Genomic DNA, 17,153 nt, shown 5'->3' with positions numbered 1-17,153 from the left:
CTGGCTGATGGCTGAGGCTGCTTTTCCTTTATTTTTTTTTAAGTGAGAGGAAGGGAGATGGAGAGACAGACTCCCACATGCACCCTGGCTGGGATCCACCTGGCGACCCCCATCTAGGGCCAATGCTCGAATCAACCAAATCAAGAATCAACTGAGCTATCCTCAGTGCCTGGGGCAGGCAGACGCTCGAACCAATGGAGCCACTGGCTGAGGGAGGGAAAGAGAGAAGAAGGAGGGAAAGAGAGGGAGGGGGAGAGAAGCAGATGGTGGCTTCGGCACACGTGCCCTGCCCAGGAGGCCTGCCCCGTTAGCGCTGGGGTCACTGCAGCATCAGTGCCAGAGCCAGAGGCTGCGTGTCCCAGGGGCCACTGGGAAGCGCCCAGCAGCAATGGGCTCACTATCCCACGAACAAGTGTGGAGACCTGAAGATGAGAAGGGGCCCAGGCTAGAGCAGAGCCTCGGCCTGGCGGTCCCCAGGGTCTCCCAAGAGCGCTGTGGATACTGAGGCTGCTGTCCTGGAGCTCACAGGGCCTGTGTGACCCAGGGGAGCCCCCAACCTTCCCTGGTGGCACCTAACCCTTCAGTCACTCGCCCCGAAGACACTGTGCGCCCCAGGTTCAGGCTGCATCAGGCAGCAAAGACTCTAAGGGCTTCAAAGTTTTACTACTCACAGTTCTTATTGTACAAGTGGGGGGACTGCCCCTGCAGGGAGAGCTCAGGGGTGGGGGTTGGGGGGGAGGCTGGCAGGTGCCAGGGTGGGGCATCTCCGGAGGACCCACATCAGCTGAATGACCTTGGCTCTCCCTGCCATCCCTCCCGGGAAACACTCCCAGGGGCTGGTCCTGCTGCCGGCGCCCTGGGGCTCTGGGAACAACGTTGGTTCATTCATTCGTTGGTTCATTCATCTCTTCCCATGTTCATCACTCCCAACATCGACTATTTTACGCTGCAGGGAGCTCTCGGCCCACGTGACCTTGCTTCCTTCTGTCACAGCCTTTGATATCATTGCAAGGGTCCACGTTTTTTACAAATGAGAAAGGTGAACCCAAGCAAGGCTAAATAACTTCTCCGTGGTCGCCCAGCCGGGAAGTACCCAGATCCAAACCCGGGCTCGTCGGATTCCAGAGCCTGTCCCAGAAGGCACTGGGGGGCAGCACCTCCCAGTGGTTCGAGTGGATCAGCGCCACCGGGCAGCTCTGCTGCTTGACCGGCTGTGTTGTCTTGGGTAAGACTTCACTCCTCTGTGCCCAGGTTTCTTCACCTGTCCACGGGCGATAACCACACTGCCCAGCCTCCCTGGGGACTTGGGGGCGGGGACTGGGGGGCGGGACTGGGGGGCGGGGGTGGGGTCAGCCGAATGAGTACGTGCCCGGCACTCAGAACAGAGGCAGACACATGTGGTTCTTGCCCGTGTTCACCAGGCAGCTCTTTCGCACTGTTCCGTCCGCCTCCGTGTCCCCGCAGTGCGTGTTTAGGGGGGCATCAGGGGATACCAAGTTGAACGAAGAAATCCTGGTTCCCGCTCTTAGGGAACTCAGCATTGTCATTAGAATCACCTGGCATGTTTAATATCATATTTTTAATGAAAAATGTCAATTCTGTACAATAAACTTGCATTTTGTTGTTGTCGTCTCTAAAAAAAAAAAAAAAAAAAGACTCACCTGGGAAACTTTTGAAAAACTCCGCCCATACCCAGGCTGCACCCCAAGCCCATGAAATCAGAGTCCCTTATTGAGGCGGGGGCCATGGCGTCAGGATTTTACATAAAGCTCACCAGTGATTCTGATGGACAGCTCCCTCAGAAAGGGCAGGACCAGCGCTTGAACCCGGGAACCTTGGCTCTGGTCCCCAAGGGTTCCCCGGGGGGTTAGTCTGAGTGGAGGTACAGGAAAGGGTCTTACGAAGGCGGGAAAAGAGTTAGGTTTATCGAAGGATAGTTTACAATGGAGTAAAACCCACCGTGTACAGCAGGGGTTCCCAAACTACAGGCCTGCGGGCCACATGCGGCCCCCTGAGGCCATTTATCCGGCCCTCGCAGCACTTCCGGAAGGTGCACCTCTTTCATTGGTGGTCAGTGAGAAGAGCATAGTTCCCATTGAAATACTGATCAGTTTGTTGATTTAAATTTACTTGTTCTTTATTTTAAATATTGTATTTGTTCCCGTTTTGTTTTTTACTTTAAAAGAAGATATGTGCAGTGTGCATAGGGATTTGTTCATAGTTCTTTTTTATAGTCTGGCCCTCCAACGGTCTGAGGGACAGTGAACTGGCCTCCTGTGTAAAAAGTTTGGGGACCCCTGGTGTACAGTATCGTTCTCTGAGTCTGAGCAAAAGTGTACAGTCATGTAACCACCATCGCAATCGAGACATAGAACACCTCCCTCCTCTCCCCCCCTCAAGAAGTTGTCCCTGGCAACCGTTGATCTGTTCTCTCACCTAGTGTTCCTATGTCTATGGAACCGTGTGGTAGGTCATCTATACCTGTCTGTGGAATTGTGTAGCTTGTAGCGTTTCGAGTCTGGCTTCTCTTACCCAGCACCGTGTGTTTGGGGCTCGTCCACACTGTGGCAGGGACCGTACCTCGTCCCTTTGCGCTGCGGAGCAGTTCTCCCGTGTGTGGTTGCGCCACAATTTGTTTGCCCGTTTGCCACTCGAAGGACACAGGGGTTATTTCCAGGTCGGGCAATTATGAATAATGCCCCTAGGTGTGAGCCTACATTTTGACTTCTCTAGGGTAAACGTATAGAATTGGACCACTGGGTCACATGGTTAAGTGTATGATGAACGTTTCCGAAACTGCCCGTGCCATTTTGCCTTCCCATTGTCCCATTGCTCACATCCTTACCAGTGTTAGCTTGTTTTTTTAAAGATGTTCTTCTTTAAATTTTTCTTTCTTTTTTTTTTTAGAGAGATAAGAGAGAGAGAGAGAGAGAAAGGGGAGTGGGGAAGTGAGAAGCATCAACTTGTAGTAATTGCTTCTGCTATGTGCCTTGTTCAGGCAAGCCCGGGGTTTCGAACTGGCGACCTCAGCATTCCAGGCGGCTGTCTGTTTTTCACTTTAGCCATTCTGCTGAGTGTGTAGTGCTTACAAGCTTTTAAAAGTTTATGAATGGACACCTTTAACCCATACAATTTTCATTTATCTATTACACCTCAGTGAAGCCGAGAGGGAAGTTTATATATGTGTTAAAGAAAGAAGGGCCTTTAATAGTAAATATTTTCTAAACTCACAGTCACATGAGCACCTACTATGTGCCAGGCAGTACCCTGGTCCTTCTAAAGTTCCAGGGGCAGCTAGTTCGAGGGGAAGGGAACCCAAGACAATCTGAAAAGCTCGAATCCCCGCTCTGTTCTGGGCTTGCTGTGGGACCTGAGCACAGGATCCAACCCCTCTGAGCCTCAGTGTGGTTGTTGAAAACGGAAGAACTGCCCGTTCTGGGAAAAGCTAACAAGATACAGTGAGGCAGGAGAAGGTTCCGGCCCGCAGGACTGGTTGAATACCCTGGAGGTAGTTGCTATTAGCTCTGCTCTTTCTGTAGCTACATTCCTGGGATCACTTGCTCCCACAGCATCTGTGACTGCTTCTACCTTCAGGAGGTATTCCAAAGGGAGCCCTCCCTCACACCTCGCCCCTCTCACAGGCCACCACCGCCCACTCTGCCACCTCTCTCCCCTTCCTCTTCCCTCCTTTCTCACTCTTCTTCCTCCTACCACTTCCTCTTTCCCCTCCTACTCCCCCTCCCCCTCCCCTCTCTCTCCCTCTCTCCCCCTTTCCCTCTCTCTGGATTTCTGGAGCTCCTCTCCCTGCCCCCTGGGGGGTCATCCTCCAGTCAGCCCCCAAAGGAGTTGGAGTTCTTTTCCGTCCGAAACCCTAATCCAGGGACCTGTCCCCAACCCTCCAGAGCATCACGGTTACAACTCCATCTGATGCCTCCCTCCCACAATCCTCCAGGCCTTTTGTGACCTGGCCCCTGGCCGCCTCTCAGAGCTCACCCCTTCCTTGGCCTGATCTTGGCTCTCTCACTCAGGACACTCAGCCTCAGAACCTTTGCACCTGCTGTTCCTACGGCCCGAAGCACGCACTCCCTCATCTCACTCGGCTCCTGCTTGGCACCTGTCCTTGGAGAGGCTGACACCCTGCCCACCTCCCTCGTCCCTGTGCAACTTGCCACTCTGTTCCCTGCCTTGGCTTCACGTGGTCGCCATCTCACTGACGTCATACGGTGTGCCTAGTTCGTGTTTATTTGATCAGTATCTGTCTTCAATAATAAAGAAAACGTGAGTTCCTGGAGGGGAGGGGCTTGGTCTCTGCTCACCGCCTCTGCAGGCTGCAGCAGCTGGCCTGCAGTGCCCCCTCCCTGGGGAGTTCCGAGAGCCAAGGAATGAGGCGTGTGGCTCAGCGACAGGAAGGTGGTCACCTCCGACTTACCGATCAACGGCTACATTGATGAGGCCACAGAACTTCCATGCCTGCCCCTTCCCTAGCCCCGACCCTCAACTCCCACAAGAGCTGGTTGTTAATTTTTACCAGCACGCCACTGGGCACGGAGCCTGGCATTCTGAGGAAATGAAGTCAAGCCACTGAGTTTTACTTCACCTGTTCACACCTTGAGTTAGGGCCAGACCATGTGGCCCTCAAGGGTGGCCCAGGTGTCTTTCTTTCTCTTCTCTCCCCTGCTGGGCCGCACACGCTTGCCTGGACCCGCTGCACGCCAGCCCTAGGCTCAGGCAGCCAGTGCGCCTCTGCAGGTTGAAAGCCAAAGTAAGGGCGAGGGCTCCCTTCCCCCTGGTGCTCCTGACCTGACCCTGGCCTCTGCCTGGTCACCCCTCCCTGGTCTCTCTGCTGGGCAGGAGCTGGGTACGGACATGCTGGAGCCTCTGCATTCTCCCCCTCGCCCCCTTCTCTGCATGACTGTCATTTCCCATCTTTGCCGTTCTCCTTCTGTCTCTGTCTCTGGGAATAAAAATAAAAGCTAGCAGCCCTGGCCAGTTGGCTCAGTGGTAGAGCGTCAGCCTAGCGTGTGGAAGTCCTGGGTTCGATTCCCGGCCAGGGCACACAGGAGAAGTACCCATCTGCTTCTCCACCCTTCCCCCTCTGCTTCCTCTCTATCTCTCTCCTTCCTTTTTATCTCCCTCCCTCAGTCAAGGCTCCATTGGAGCAAAGTTGGCCCAGGCTCTGAGGATGGCTCCATGGCCTCTGACTCAGGTGCTAGAATGGCTCTGGTTGCAACGGAGCAACGCCCCAGATGGGCAGAGCATCGCCCCCTAGTGGGCATGCTGGGTAGATCCTGGTCAGACGCATGCAGGTGGATCCCAGTCCAGCGCATGCAGGAGTCTATCTCTCTGCCTCCCTGCTTCTAACTTCAGAAAAATACAAAAAAAAAAAAAAAAGGCGCTAGCTTTTAATGAGCACTTACTATGTGCTCTCATTTCATCTTCCCACCAGCTCTATTGTACAGATGAGACTAAGGAGGCCCAGAGGCCCAGGGACCTGTGCCCAACCGCACAGCCGGGACATGGGGGATACCAGGGCTGGCTCTAGATGCCCCGTGACTTCTCTGGGAAGTGGCAACCAATGCATTCGGGCTCAGAATTTTAAAAACCCGGCTTTGAGTCCTGGTTCTGTCACCCCCTTGTGACTTGACTCTCTAGGCCCCAGCTTCCTTCCTCATTCATAAAACGGGATGAGCAACACGTGCCCTGTCCATTCACGGGGTTTCTCGGGTCAAACGGCACGACACAGAGGATGCAAAAGGGCTTTGAGAACAGTAAAATGCTGAGCGAATGAGCGGATTGTCCGTACACGGTTTTGTTTCCCAATCTTACTGTCTCTCTTGCTTCTCGGAAAGGTTTTCCGTCTGCCTCAGTTGTACCAGTATGTGTAGCGCACAGCGGGCTCCCCGTCGCAGAGGGCTCAGTGTGGCTCCTCTGCCTCTGTCCTCCATGAGGTTCTTATTTCTCAGGCTTTCAGGGAGACCGGTCACCTGTCCCGTTCTGTCACTCTCCCCAGGCCCAGACGCGGGGGGGGGGGGGGGGGGGGGGGGGGGCTCCCACCCACTCCCCGCCCACCCCCCGCCCACTCCCCGCCCACTCCCCGCCCAGCAGGCTTCTACCGCTCAGAGTCAGACCAACCGGGCAGTAAGCTCGTTATAATGGAGGCCAACTGGAAATTATGCTTCACGTTACAGACACGGGCTTAAGTAAACTTTTCAGAAACACATCTACTCTTGTGGAGCGAGGCAATAAATCCCGGGCTGACTTTTTCTTTTGAAAACATTATTTTTTTATGATATTTAATTTTTTTTTCATTAAAAGACATCACGTTCTGCCAGAACACGTAGTTAAGTTTAGCATATGGTTTCATAAATATTTAGGCCCTAATTCAAACATGATGTAAGTCGTTTAAAAATCTATTTGTTGAGGGGGGAAAAAAATCATATTTTATGTTTATATAATTAACTTAAAATTAATTAAGCATTTTATGTTACTTGTTAAATGGTGAAACGGTGACTGTTTTCCTTGATTTATTATAAATATTAAATGCAGTAATAAAAATCTTAATTGATACAAAACAAGACAGCACTTTCTTGAAAGTGTAACGGAGTCACAGGTCTCAAGCGTGTGGTTTGATGATGTTTCGTATGTGTTCACACACATGGCTACCACTCGGACCCAGACCCAGAACATTTCCAGCGCCCTGGAGGGCTCCCTGTGCCCCACAGTATTGGTTTATTGTTGGCACTGTTAGGTTCGGGTCCAGGGCCCCTTACCAATAAGCCTCACTAGCCAGGTTGAGCTTTAAGGTGACCCAGGGCCAGGGAAGTTCCCATGACTCTCCATCTGAGCCATCCTGATTGGTATCTTACCTCCACCCGACCCTGGGGGCATCAACTCCCATCACTTATCTGAATATTCCTTACTTAGCACCACCCACCCCATCCCCCTAGTTTAAACCACAGGGGTAACAGACATTCCCCCCTGCAGCGAGGAATAACACCCAAGCTCACATAGGCTGAGGCTTCTCACCCTCTCGCGGCTGACGCCACTGGTCTCAGCCCATCTGTGCACAAACACATAAATGCACTTCTGATCAAATTCACCGGGCCTTGCGCGTCCCTCCTTTGGGGACCTCAGAGCTACAAAAAATAAACTGAAAAGTCATCCTCCCATTCTGCTGTCAGACATCCATTATTTTCTCCCAGGGTCTTTATGACTGCCTTCTTATAGATACTTCTAAAGAAAGGAGATACATATATACACACACACCATGTGTCGCACATACCATGTGTTACACATACACCATGTATTGCTCACACACCCCAGGTGTTACACACACCATGTGTTGCACGTAACACCATGTGTGGCACACACACCATGTGTTCTGTTGTATTCTATATTCTCTTCCCTTTCTATTTTTTAATTTTAATTTTTAAAGATTTTATCTATTGATTTTAGAGAGAGGAAAGAGAGGAAAGGGGGAGGAGCGGGAAGCAGCAACTCGTAGTTGTTGCTTCTTGTATGTGTCTTGACCAGGCAAGTCCGAGGTTTCAAACTGGCGACCTCAGCATTCCAAGCCACCATAGGTCAAGCTATTCTCTCCCCTTTTTAATCAAAAGGTACTTATCTATGTAATTATTCTACCTTTTTTTTTTTACTTAATACATTTTAAAACAATAGAATTATTGTAATGATTAGTAAATTCAGATCTTTACCAAAAAGCTGCTCCCTTTACAGAAAACTTGGTTTATAAAATAATCCAATTTTATTACCAAACAATTCTATGCTCTGCCCTACAGACCTCCGAGATTCCTTAGGCAGCAAGTTCTGCTGCTTATCAATAGATACAACTCAGCCTTGGCCAGGTAGCTCAGGTGGTTAGAGCACTGTCCTGATACACCAAGGTTGCAGGCTCACTCCCCAGTCAGGGCACACACAAGAATCAACCAATGAGTGCACAAATAGGTGGAATGACAAATCTATGTTTCTCTCTCTTTCTCCCGTCTTCAATCTCTTAAAAAAAAAAATCAATAATAAAAAAAAATGTTTGGTGCAGTAGATATGCATCCACTTGGAGTGCTGAGGTCACTGGTTCGAAACCCTGGGTGTGCCCGGTCCAGGCACATGCAACAAGCAAACACTAAAGTGAAGCAACTATGAGTTGATACTTCTTGCTCTCCCCACTCTCTCTAAAATCAATAAATACAATCTTTTTTTTCTTGTGGCAGAGACAGAAAGAGTCAGAGAGAGGGACAGACAGACAGGGAGGGAGAGAGATGAGAAGCATCAATTCTTCGTTGCAACTCCTTAGTTGTTCATTGATTGCTTTCTCATATGTGCCTTGACTGGGGGGCTCCAGCAGACCGAGTGACCCCTTGCTCAAGCCAGCGACCTTGGATCCAAGCTGGTGAGCCTTGCTCAAACCAGATGAGATGGCGCTCAAGCTGGCAACCTCGGGGTCTCGAACCTGGGTCCTCCACATCTCAGTCCAATGCTCTATCCACTGCGCCACCGCCTGGTCAGGCAATAAATAAAATCTTTAAAAAAAAAGTGTTTGGGGGCCATGCCATTTTATCTTAAAAAGAAAACAAATTAGGAAAATGGGATTCTTGTAACTTCTAGACAGCCCACCTTACAGCATTCCGTGGGAGTCTACCTTGTTGGTATTATTATCTTTTCCTTTTCTAGCTCTTATCAATAACAACATCATAAGTTGATTTTCTCAATAACTCATGAGCTTTAAATGACAGGTGTGAGAGACCAAAAAAAAAAAAGAAAAAGAGTGACTAAAATTTAGAACATAAGTTGTAGGATTTCTCAAAGGCCGAATCACTGGAGCTTATTAGGTTGGGATGAATAAAAGGAGACAGAAATATTTCATGCTTTCAGGTGAACTAAGCAGTTTTCTTGGGAAATCAGTCAATAAATATGAACTTCCCCAAAGGGAGGGCAGGCAACCGAGAGGGCCGGGCAGCGAACTGCAGGAAGCCGGGGAGAGGCCGGCAGCAGCGGGAAGGCTGCAGGGCCATCCAGGCCGGAGTCCTCAGAGCCAGCGGCAAGGACAAAGGGCAGACACAGGGCCCCAGCCAGAGACGGGGCCAGCCTCACCGAGCTGCCGGGCCCCGCTGGAGGAGAATGGGGTCGGGAACCCACCGGGAGGGGCCAGGGCATTTCCGAGAATCAAATCGAAGTTCATTGATCTCTGGGTGGAGGTGTGGGGCCCGCTGGAGGAGAATGGGGTCGGGAACCCACCGGGAGGGGCCAGGGCATTTCCGAGAATCAAATCGAAGTTCATTGATCTCTGGGTGGAGGTGTGGGGCCTGCTGACCCGGCACATTGACCTTGTACACCGTCCTTCCGGACGATTGTTACAATAATGACCCCCAACAGACTTACCCCCAGTCCTGCGTCCTTGCCCCTTTGCTGTGGGCTTTGCTGTTTCTGCTGTCACAAGGTGGAATCTGTGTCACCTCCCCTGGAGTCTGAGTTGGCTTTGTGACTTGCTTTTACCCATAGGAGGTGGCAGAAGTGATGTTGTGCAACTTCTGAGGCTGGGCTGTCTTTTGGAATGGTCCTGTCATCAGGTAAAGAAGCCCAGCATGGAGGTCGCAGGGAGAGGGAGGCCGCGGCCTCCCAGGGAGAGAAAGGCCTCGGCATCTCAGCCAAGCCTCGCTGCCCGCAGACTGCAGCGACATGAATAAGACAAGCAGAGCGACCGCCCAGCCGACCCACAGACCTGCGAGAAGGAACGCATCAGCCTTGGCTGATGGCACAGTGGATGGAGTGTTGTCCTGGAGCTCCGAGTTCTCCAGTTCAATCCAGGGGTCGCCAGCTCGATCCCCCGGGATCACCAGCTCCATCTAGAGGTGCAGGTTCGAGTCCCGGTCCGGGCACATAAGAGAAGTAATCAATGGGTGCACAACTAAGCGGAACAACAAGTTGATGTTTCCTTCTCTCTTCTCTCCCTTCTTCTGTCTCAAATCAAAGGGGGGAAAAAACACCCACAATAGATCATTGTGTAAGTCATTAAATTTGGGGATGGTTTATTACACAACAACAGATAATTGATATATCCCTCTACCCTATACAGTCTACTGCCCAGTCTACAAAGGGTCTTCCATGGTAAGCAAACTCAGAATTGTGAGACCTACAATTGTGAGACTACAAATATCTTATGTTTGTTGATAATTATATTCTCTTTCACATGTACTATCTAATTTAATTATCATGACACCTCAGTAAGGAAGAGGAAGAGGGAATGTGGCCTATTTCCCTTAAACAGATGAGGAAACTGAGACCCAGAAAGATCTGGGACTGCCCCCAAAACTGCTCATCAACATCCAATCAGCAGAGATGCTCTTACAACTAAATCATATCCCTCAGAATTCATGTGGTGAAGCCCTAAGCCCCCCCACCCACCCCCCCACCCCACCACGTTACTGTATTTGGAGACAGGGCCCTTAAAGAGGTAATTAAGGTTAAATGAGGTCATAGGCCTTAACCTAAGAGATCTCACTCTAAGAGGAAAGGATGTGTGAGGACACAGCAAGAAGGTGGCTGTCTGCAAGCCAAGGGGAGAGGCCTCAGGAGAAACCACATCTGTTCACACCTGGGCTTCCCGGCTCCAGAACGCTGAGAAAATGTCTTCCTGTTGTTTCAGCCCCAGTTTGTGGTGCTTTGTTACAGCCGCCCCAGCCAACACACACAGAGGCTGAGAGTCAAATGCAGGTCTTCCACTTTCTTAGAAGGAATGTTCTTAAGACAATGAGATACCATTTCTTGCCTAACAAACTGGCAAAGATTCTTGAAAGATAAACTTGGTAGTAGTAACAACGTGGGGAAATGGGCTTTCTCAATCACCACCACCGGTGGGAGTCTACACTGGTACAGCTCTCTGAAGGGAATTTGGTAATACATATCAAAGGTCTTAAACGTGTACTTCCCATCCTTTTCTCGTAATAGCGAAATACTGGCGATGACCCAGGGCAGGTTGTACTTTCTAAAGATGGAAGCTCCGGTATATCCCATTTCCCATGCTCTCCTTACGATGTGATGTTGGCACTCCTCCATGGAGAGGTAGGATCTGTCCCGTCCCCTTGAACCTGTACAGACCTTTGTAGTTGCCACAACCGGTTAAATACAGTGAAAGTCAAGGCGTGTGACTAGCTTTCACCTAGGCCTCTGGGCTCCCCACCTCCACTGTGAAATCCGCCTCTCAGCCAGGAGGGCGCCTACGCGGTTATGCGGGGAGTTCCACAGGGAGTGACTGAGGCTCCTCGCCCAAGGCCAGCGCCGACAGGCGGGCTCTGTGCGTGAGTAACCTTGGAAACTGATCCTTCAGTCCCAGATGACAGCAGCCCCGTAGAGTCTCCAAATGAGAACTGCCCAGTGGACACCTTTGTAAATTTCTGACTAACAGAAACATAAGAAAAAATACAATTTAGTTGTTTTATGTCACTACATTTCAGGGTAATTTGTTATACAGCCATATATAATTAATATACAACCTATATGCCCATCAATAAGGAACTGTTTAAATATTTAAAAAATAAAACAGTATGTGCATATAATGAAAACACTGAGCGTCTGTTAAGAAAAGATTGTACCGACATGGAAAGTACTTCTATATAATTTGTTAAGTGGAAAATGCTAAGTTCAGAATAGCATATAGAAGCTGTTTGGCTCAGTGGTAGAGCATAGCCCCAGTGGGTGGAAGTCCTGGGTTCAATTCCCAGTCAGGGCACACAGGAGAAGCGACCATCTGCTTCTCTTCCCCCTTCCATCTCTCTATCTCTCTCTCTCTCTCTTCCCCTCCCACAGCCGTGGCTTGGATGGTTACAGCAAAGTTGGCCCCAGGCTCTGAGGATGGCTCTATGGCCTCAGGTTCAGGTGCTGAAATAGCTCAGTTGCCGAGTAATGGAGCTGCAGCCCAGCTGAGCAGAGCATTGCCTGGTAAAGGGCTTACAGGGTGGATCTCAGTCAGGGCGCATGTGCGAGTTTGTCTCTGCCTCTCCACCTCTTACTTAATACAAAAAAAATAAAGAAAGAAAAACTTATGTGTATGCATAAAACAAATATAGGTACATATGCACAGTTATAGAGAATACACACATTATATACATATGTATTATATATGTATATATATGCATATATATATATGCAAAATGTCTCTGGGAAGAACATAAAACATTGGTAATAGTGATTGCCTCTGGTGAGGAAATCACAGGTGGGGAAATGCCTTTGAAATTTTGAACCTCAGGAATATATTTTCCAATCAAAAATAAAGTTTAAACTTTTTAAATAGTGCTTTCTTTTCAATTCAGATATTTTACTTATAGAGGAGTATAACTAGTAAACAATCATGACAAAGATTTAGCTATGAGACGTTATGAAACAGTATGGTATGATCTTATCTTTAAAGTAAACTTTACCATATAAACGTAGGTGGAGATGAAGACTAAGACAGAAATACTGAGCGATAGAGAAACCGAAATGTTAATAGTGATTATCTCTGCCAGGTCAGATCATCTTTAACTTTGTTTCCTTCTGTTTCATTTTCAACAATAAATGTGTTACTTTTGCAAAAACAGAAACCCTAAAGGTTTGTCTCTTTTTTTGAAAAACATTCATGGATTCTATAAATAGCAGCTCCAGGTAGAAAACTTGAAACTTTGTTCTTAAAGACAACAGTTTTTTCAAGGACAAAGATGACCAGACCTTTGTTGTTGGGTAGAGAGAGCTGCCCGCCCTGCATTTTGGACACAGCGCTGAGCCCACTGGTGGGAGGGATGAAGTCCAGAGGCAGCACCCCCAGATTAGCCTTGATCAAAACTGGTAGGCAGGGGAGGCTGCAGGATTTCTAGAGGAAGGTGGCCGGCTCTGGGGAGTGGTCTCGGGACCGTTTCCAACCTGCATTTCCGAAGCAGGCACACTGTTGAACCTTCCACTTGGTTAAAAATCACTAAGTGTGCCTGACCAGGCGGTGGTGCAGTGGATGGAGCATTGGACTGGGACGTGGAGGACCCGGGTTCGAGACCCCAAGCTCGCTAGCTTGAGCGCAGGCTCATCTGGTTTGAGCAAGGCTCACCAGCTTGGGCCCAAGGTCTCTGGCTTGAGCAAGGGTTCACTTGGTCTGCTGAAGGCCTGCGGTCAAGGCACATGTGAGAAAGCAATCAATGAACAGCTAAGGTGCCTCAACAAAGAACTGATGCTTCTCATTTCTCTCCCTTCCTGTCTGTCGGTGTCTGTCAGAAAAATAAATAAATAAGTGCTACGGGTTGAATTGCGTTCCCCCAAATTGACATCCCCAGCACCTCAAAATGTGACCTATTTGGAGATAGGGCCTCTAAAGAGGTAATTAAGGTAAAATGAAGTCACTAAAGTGGGCCCTCGTCCAACATGTCCTTATAAGAAGAGGAAATTAGGACACAGGTAGGCACAGGGGAAGGACCACGTGAAGGCAAAGAGGAGAGAAGCCTCAGAGGAAACAAACCCGGCCAACACCTTGATATCAGACCTCCAGCCTCCAGCCCGGTGAGAAAATAAATACATTTCTGTTGTTGAAGCCACCCAGATGGTGGCACTCCATTACGGCAGCCCAAACAAACCAACACGCCCGTTTCCCCGAGATACACTTCTACAGAAAATTGAGAAAATGTTTCCTGTCCGCAGCAAAGGCTCTGAGATGTGGGGCTGGCGATGATGATGGGGCCTCGGGCAGCCTTACCCGGGTCTCGCCAGTGCCCTCTCCAGGGACTCTGACATCCTTCTCAGAGGGGGCCTCGCCTGCCTCCCAGACCACCCCCATCTCTATCCTCAGGGACTCTGGCTGCTAAACTCCGCCCCTGTCCACCTTCAGCCTCCGGAGGGCACTGGCTATCTCCACAGCCCCCTGCATGGCCCTTTCTGGGGCTGAGAGGCCCTGGACATTCTTACTCTTAGAGACCACATCCCTCAGGTACATTTAAATGGACCTACATACCGCATCCCGTATCATTTACATAAACTGTCAGAGCTGACGACTCACAGTGGTCTCGTCAGCGTGGTGCAGAGGTTTGATCATTTCATCCGGACACTAGTATACGTTTCCAATCTTGGAGCGAATAGTGATCCCCACCGTGGCTCAGGTGTTTCCATGGGTGTCTGAGAGCTGGCAGGCTCTAGGCACTGCAGCCCTGGGCCCAGCTGTGAGTCACCCCCAGGGCCCCTTCCCAAGGAGGTCCAGTGTGTGCTGGGTGTGCCTGACCCGGGAGCAGCCCACCAAGACCCAGCTCCCTTTGGGTGCTGTGGGGGGGGTGGGGGGAGGTGGGACTTTTGTCAGCACAGCTGCCCCCTCTTCCTCTAAGCTTGCCATTCGGCTCGTTCATACCTCCTCTTGCTTTAAAGAGATTTCCCACCAGACCAGAGAAGCCAAAGGCTAGAAAGTCCATATCCATCATAGAACCCAAACCTCCTCCCCACTACAGAGATGAGAAAACTGAGGCCCAGGTAAGGGAGGTCTCCTTCAGGAACACGCATGCATTGTGTGTGTGTGTGTGTGTGTGTGTGTGTGTGTGTGTGTGTGTGTGTGGAATTTGAATGCAGAACTCTGCCCTCAGTTGAGACTGAGATTTTGAGATTGCTGAGGGGGGGGACCCTTGAAGCAGAGTGTCTCACCCTTCTCTGACTGAACATGCCCCCCCAGGTTTATTGTGGCTCGAGCCCCACACCAGTCACCCTCCGGCCTCGCTGCTCTGTGACACCCCTCTGGGACCTAGGGGAAGGCTGACGCTTTGCCCCAGGTGCCGAGGGTCCGGGGCTGCCAGATACAAAACAGGATGTCCAGTTAAATTTGCATTGCAGAAAAACAACAATTTTTTTTTTTTAAATATTAGGATATCCTAAATCTTGCTTATCTGCCATTCAAATTTAACTGGTGTCTTGTGTGTTTATTGACTATAAACCTGGCCGCCCTCTTGAGTGTCTGTCCCCTGTCCCCAGCCCCCAACCTCACAGCTGTGAGGTTCCTGGCCGCCTCCACAGTGCGTGAGTCACACCATGGTGGACCTCTCGACAAATGTTTTTGAATGGAACAGCATCACAGTATAGGGAAATCCCCCTATTGTCCCCGTCACACATGTGTCGGCAGAGCAGAAACCCTCCAACAATGCTTGCGAGAGGAAAACAGGAGAAGCAGGGAGCTCCTAACGCTTCGGGGAGGCTTCAGCTTGCCTGCTCCCCGTCCCACCCAGGGCGGCCCGGAGGCTCTGAGATGGTGGGGATATCAGAGGCCAGGCCTTCCCAAGCGCTCCTCTGCGGGGCAGATAGTCTTCCTTCCCTGCCCTTCCGAGAAACAGCCTACTGGGAAGAAGGGGTTGGCGGGCGGGCAGGGTGAGCTGGCAGGGTGCTTGCTTGCCAAGGGGGATGCGATTGTATCTTTGTCGTGGCATCACTGTGACGATTATAGGAGGAAACTAGTGCGAAGCGCTCGGCAGGGAGCCCGGTGCCCTGGAACACCTCCCATCAGGGGTGGCCGTTGTTGTTATCACACGAGGACCTTCTCCAGCTCCGAGCCAGTGGGTTTCTTAAGAAGGCATGTTCCCAGTTCTCCGGGCTCCCGAAACTTGTCCTCAGGAAGCATCGGGCTTCCAAAACGGGCACGTCCCCGGGGCAGGAATCTGCACGAGGCCGGTGTCGCCCATCAGCCCCTCATCTGGGTTAGGTTTCCGGTCACCCGGCAGAGCCCAGAGGAGCAGGGCTTGGCAGAGAGTGGCTCTGAGGCCTGAGGACGCATGCTTCCCACCTGGGGCATCCCTGGGAGTGGGAGGGGCGCATTTCTGTGCAGGTGCATGCGGTGGGGCTGGTGGGCGTGGGAAAGGGCCCACGCCAGGCACACATCTCATTTCCCCACCCCACCCCCGGACCGAGCTCCGGCGGGAACCGAGATGGGACAGCCCCTGAAGTCACAGCCTTGCCCCCTAAACCCCGGGCTCTGCCAGGGCCCTGGGGTTGGGACACTCCAGCTTCGTAGAAAGAAACTGAAAGGCCTTAGGAGAAACTCCACCACTTCCCCTTCCTCGATAAGAGGAACCTGGAGTTGCCCGGACAGGAAAGTCTTGGTGGGGTTTCTCGGAAGTGGCCACCACAGCTTTACTGAGGAAAACCGCAGGCCGGAGGCCGGGCCAGGGGCCGGCTGGCAGGAACCGGGTCCTGCCGCTCAGGCCTTCCGCTCCGCACGCACGGAGCTGCCGAGCTGCCAACGTTCTTGCCAGCTCCACTCCCCGCCACCCCGTCTTCGGGAAGTCTTCACGCTGCTCGCCGCCCCCTCCCCTGGCTGCCCCTGGCTGCCCGGGGTGCCCTCTCCCCCACCGGGCCCCTAACCAGGCCCCCCAGGATCAGCCTTGTGTCAGCGCCTAGAACCCCGACTCTACTCAGCGCCCACCAACATCACCTGTCCACCTCCCACCCCTGCAGAGAGGCACTGACCCTCTGGGGCACCTGCTGGGCACAGGGAGCTCTGTTTTGGAGCAGGTGCCATCCTCTGAGCTGTCTCGGATGGCCTAGTGAGTTGAAAAGAGGGCATCTTCTGGGCATCCCGGGATGCCTGACTGAATGGGCGCTGCTGTGTACTTTATTCATTACCAGACTGGACACAGGCTTCTTTCTCCCTGGGGCCGGGGGTGCCTGTCCCCGTCCCAGATACAACCGTGGGCAGCTGCCACAGCAAGAGGACAGCGCACAGAGACAAACCACACACAAGGTCAGCCCCAGAAGAGGCCGAGACACTCAGGTCCCAAGCCTGAGTACCATGTGTCAGTGTGGCGTGGTACTAGCCCTGGTCACGGCACTCCTCTGCTGAAGACTTTCCGTGGCTCCCTGCTGCCTTCAGGGACTCTGCGGTCTGGGTGTAACATAACACCCTCTGCAGTGGGTCCCCGTCCTCTCCAGCTCCTCCGGGCTTTGCTCTGGGGAGCCTCCTCCACCCAGCCATCTCCTGCTTATATGACAAGACCCAGTGGGGCATGCATCTTTTGGGGGCGTCTTCCCTGCTCCCAATTCCAGTCCAGGTGGCTTACAGGCTGCCCCGTGACCTCACTGAGTGCACCTCTTATCTACCTCACATTGTGATTCCTAGTCTCTTGACCATCACCCAGTCTGGAGGCACTCACCAACTGTGT

The sequence above is a fragment of the Saccopteryx leptura genome, chromosome 1, assembly GCF_036850995.1.
Source record: "Saccopteryx leptura isolate mSacLep1 chromosome 1, mSacLep1_pri_phased_curated, whole genome shotgun sequence".
Classification (NCBI taxonomy): Eukaryota; Metazoa; Chordata; class Mammalia; order Chiroptera; family Emballonuridae; genus Saccopteryx; species Saccopteryx leptura.
This window is presented reverse-complemented; position numbering follows the sequence as displayed.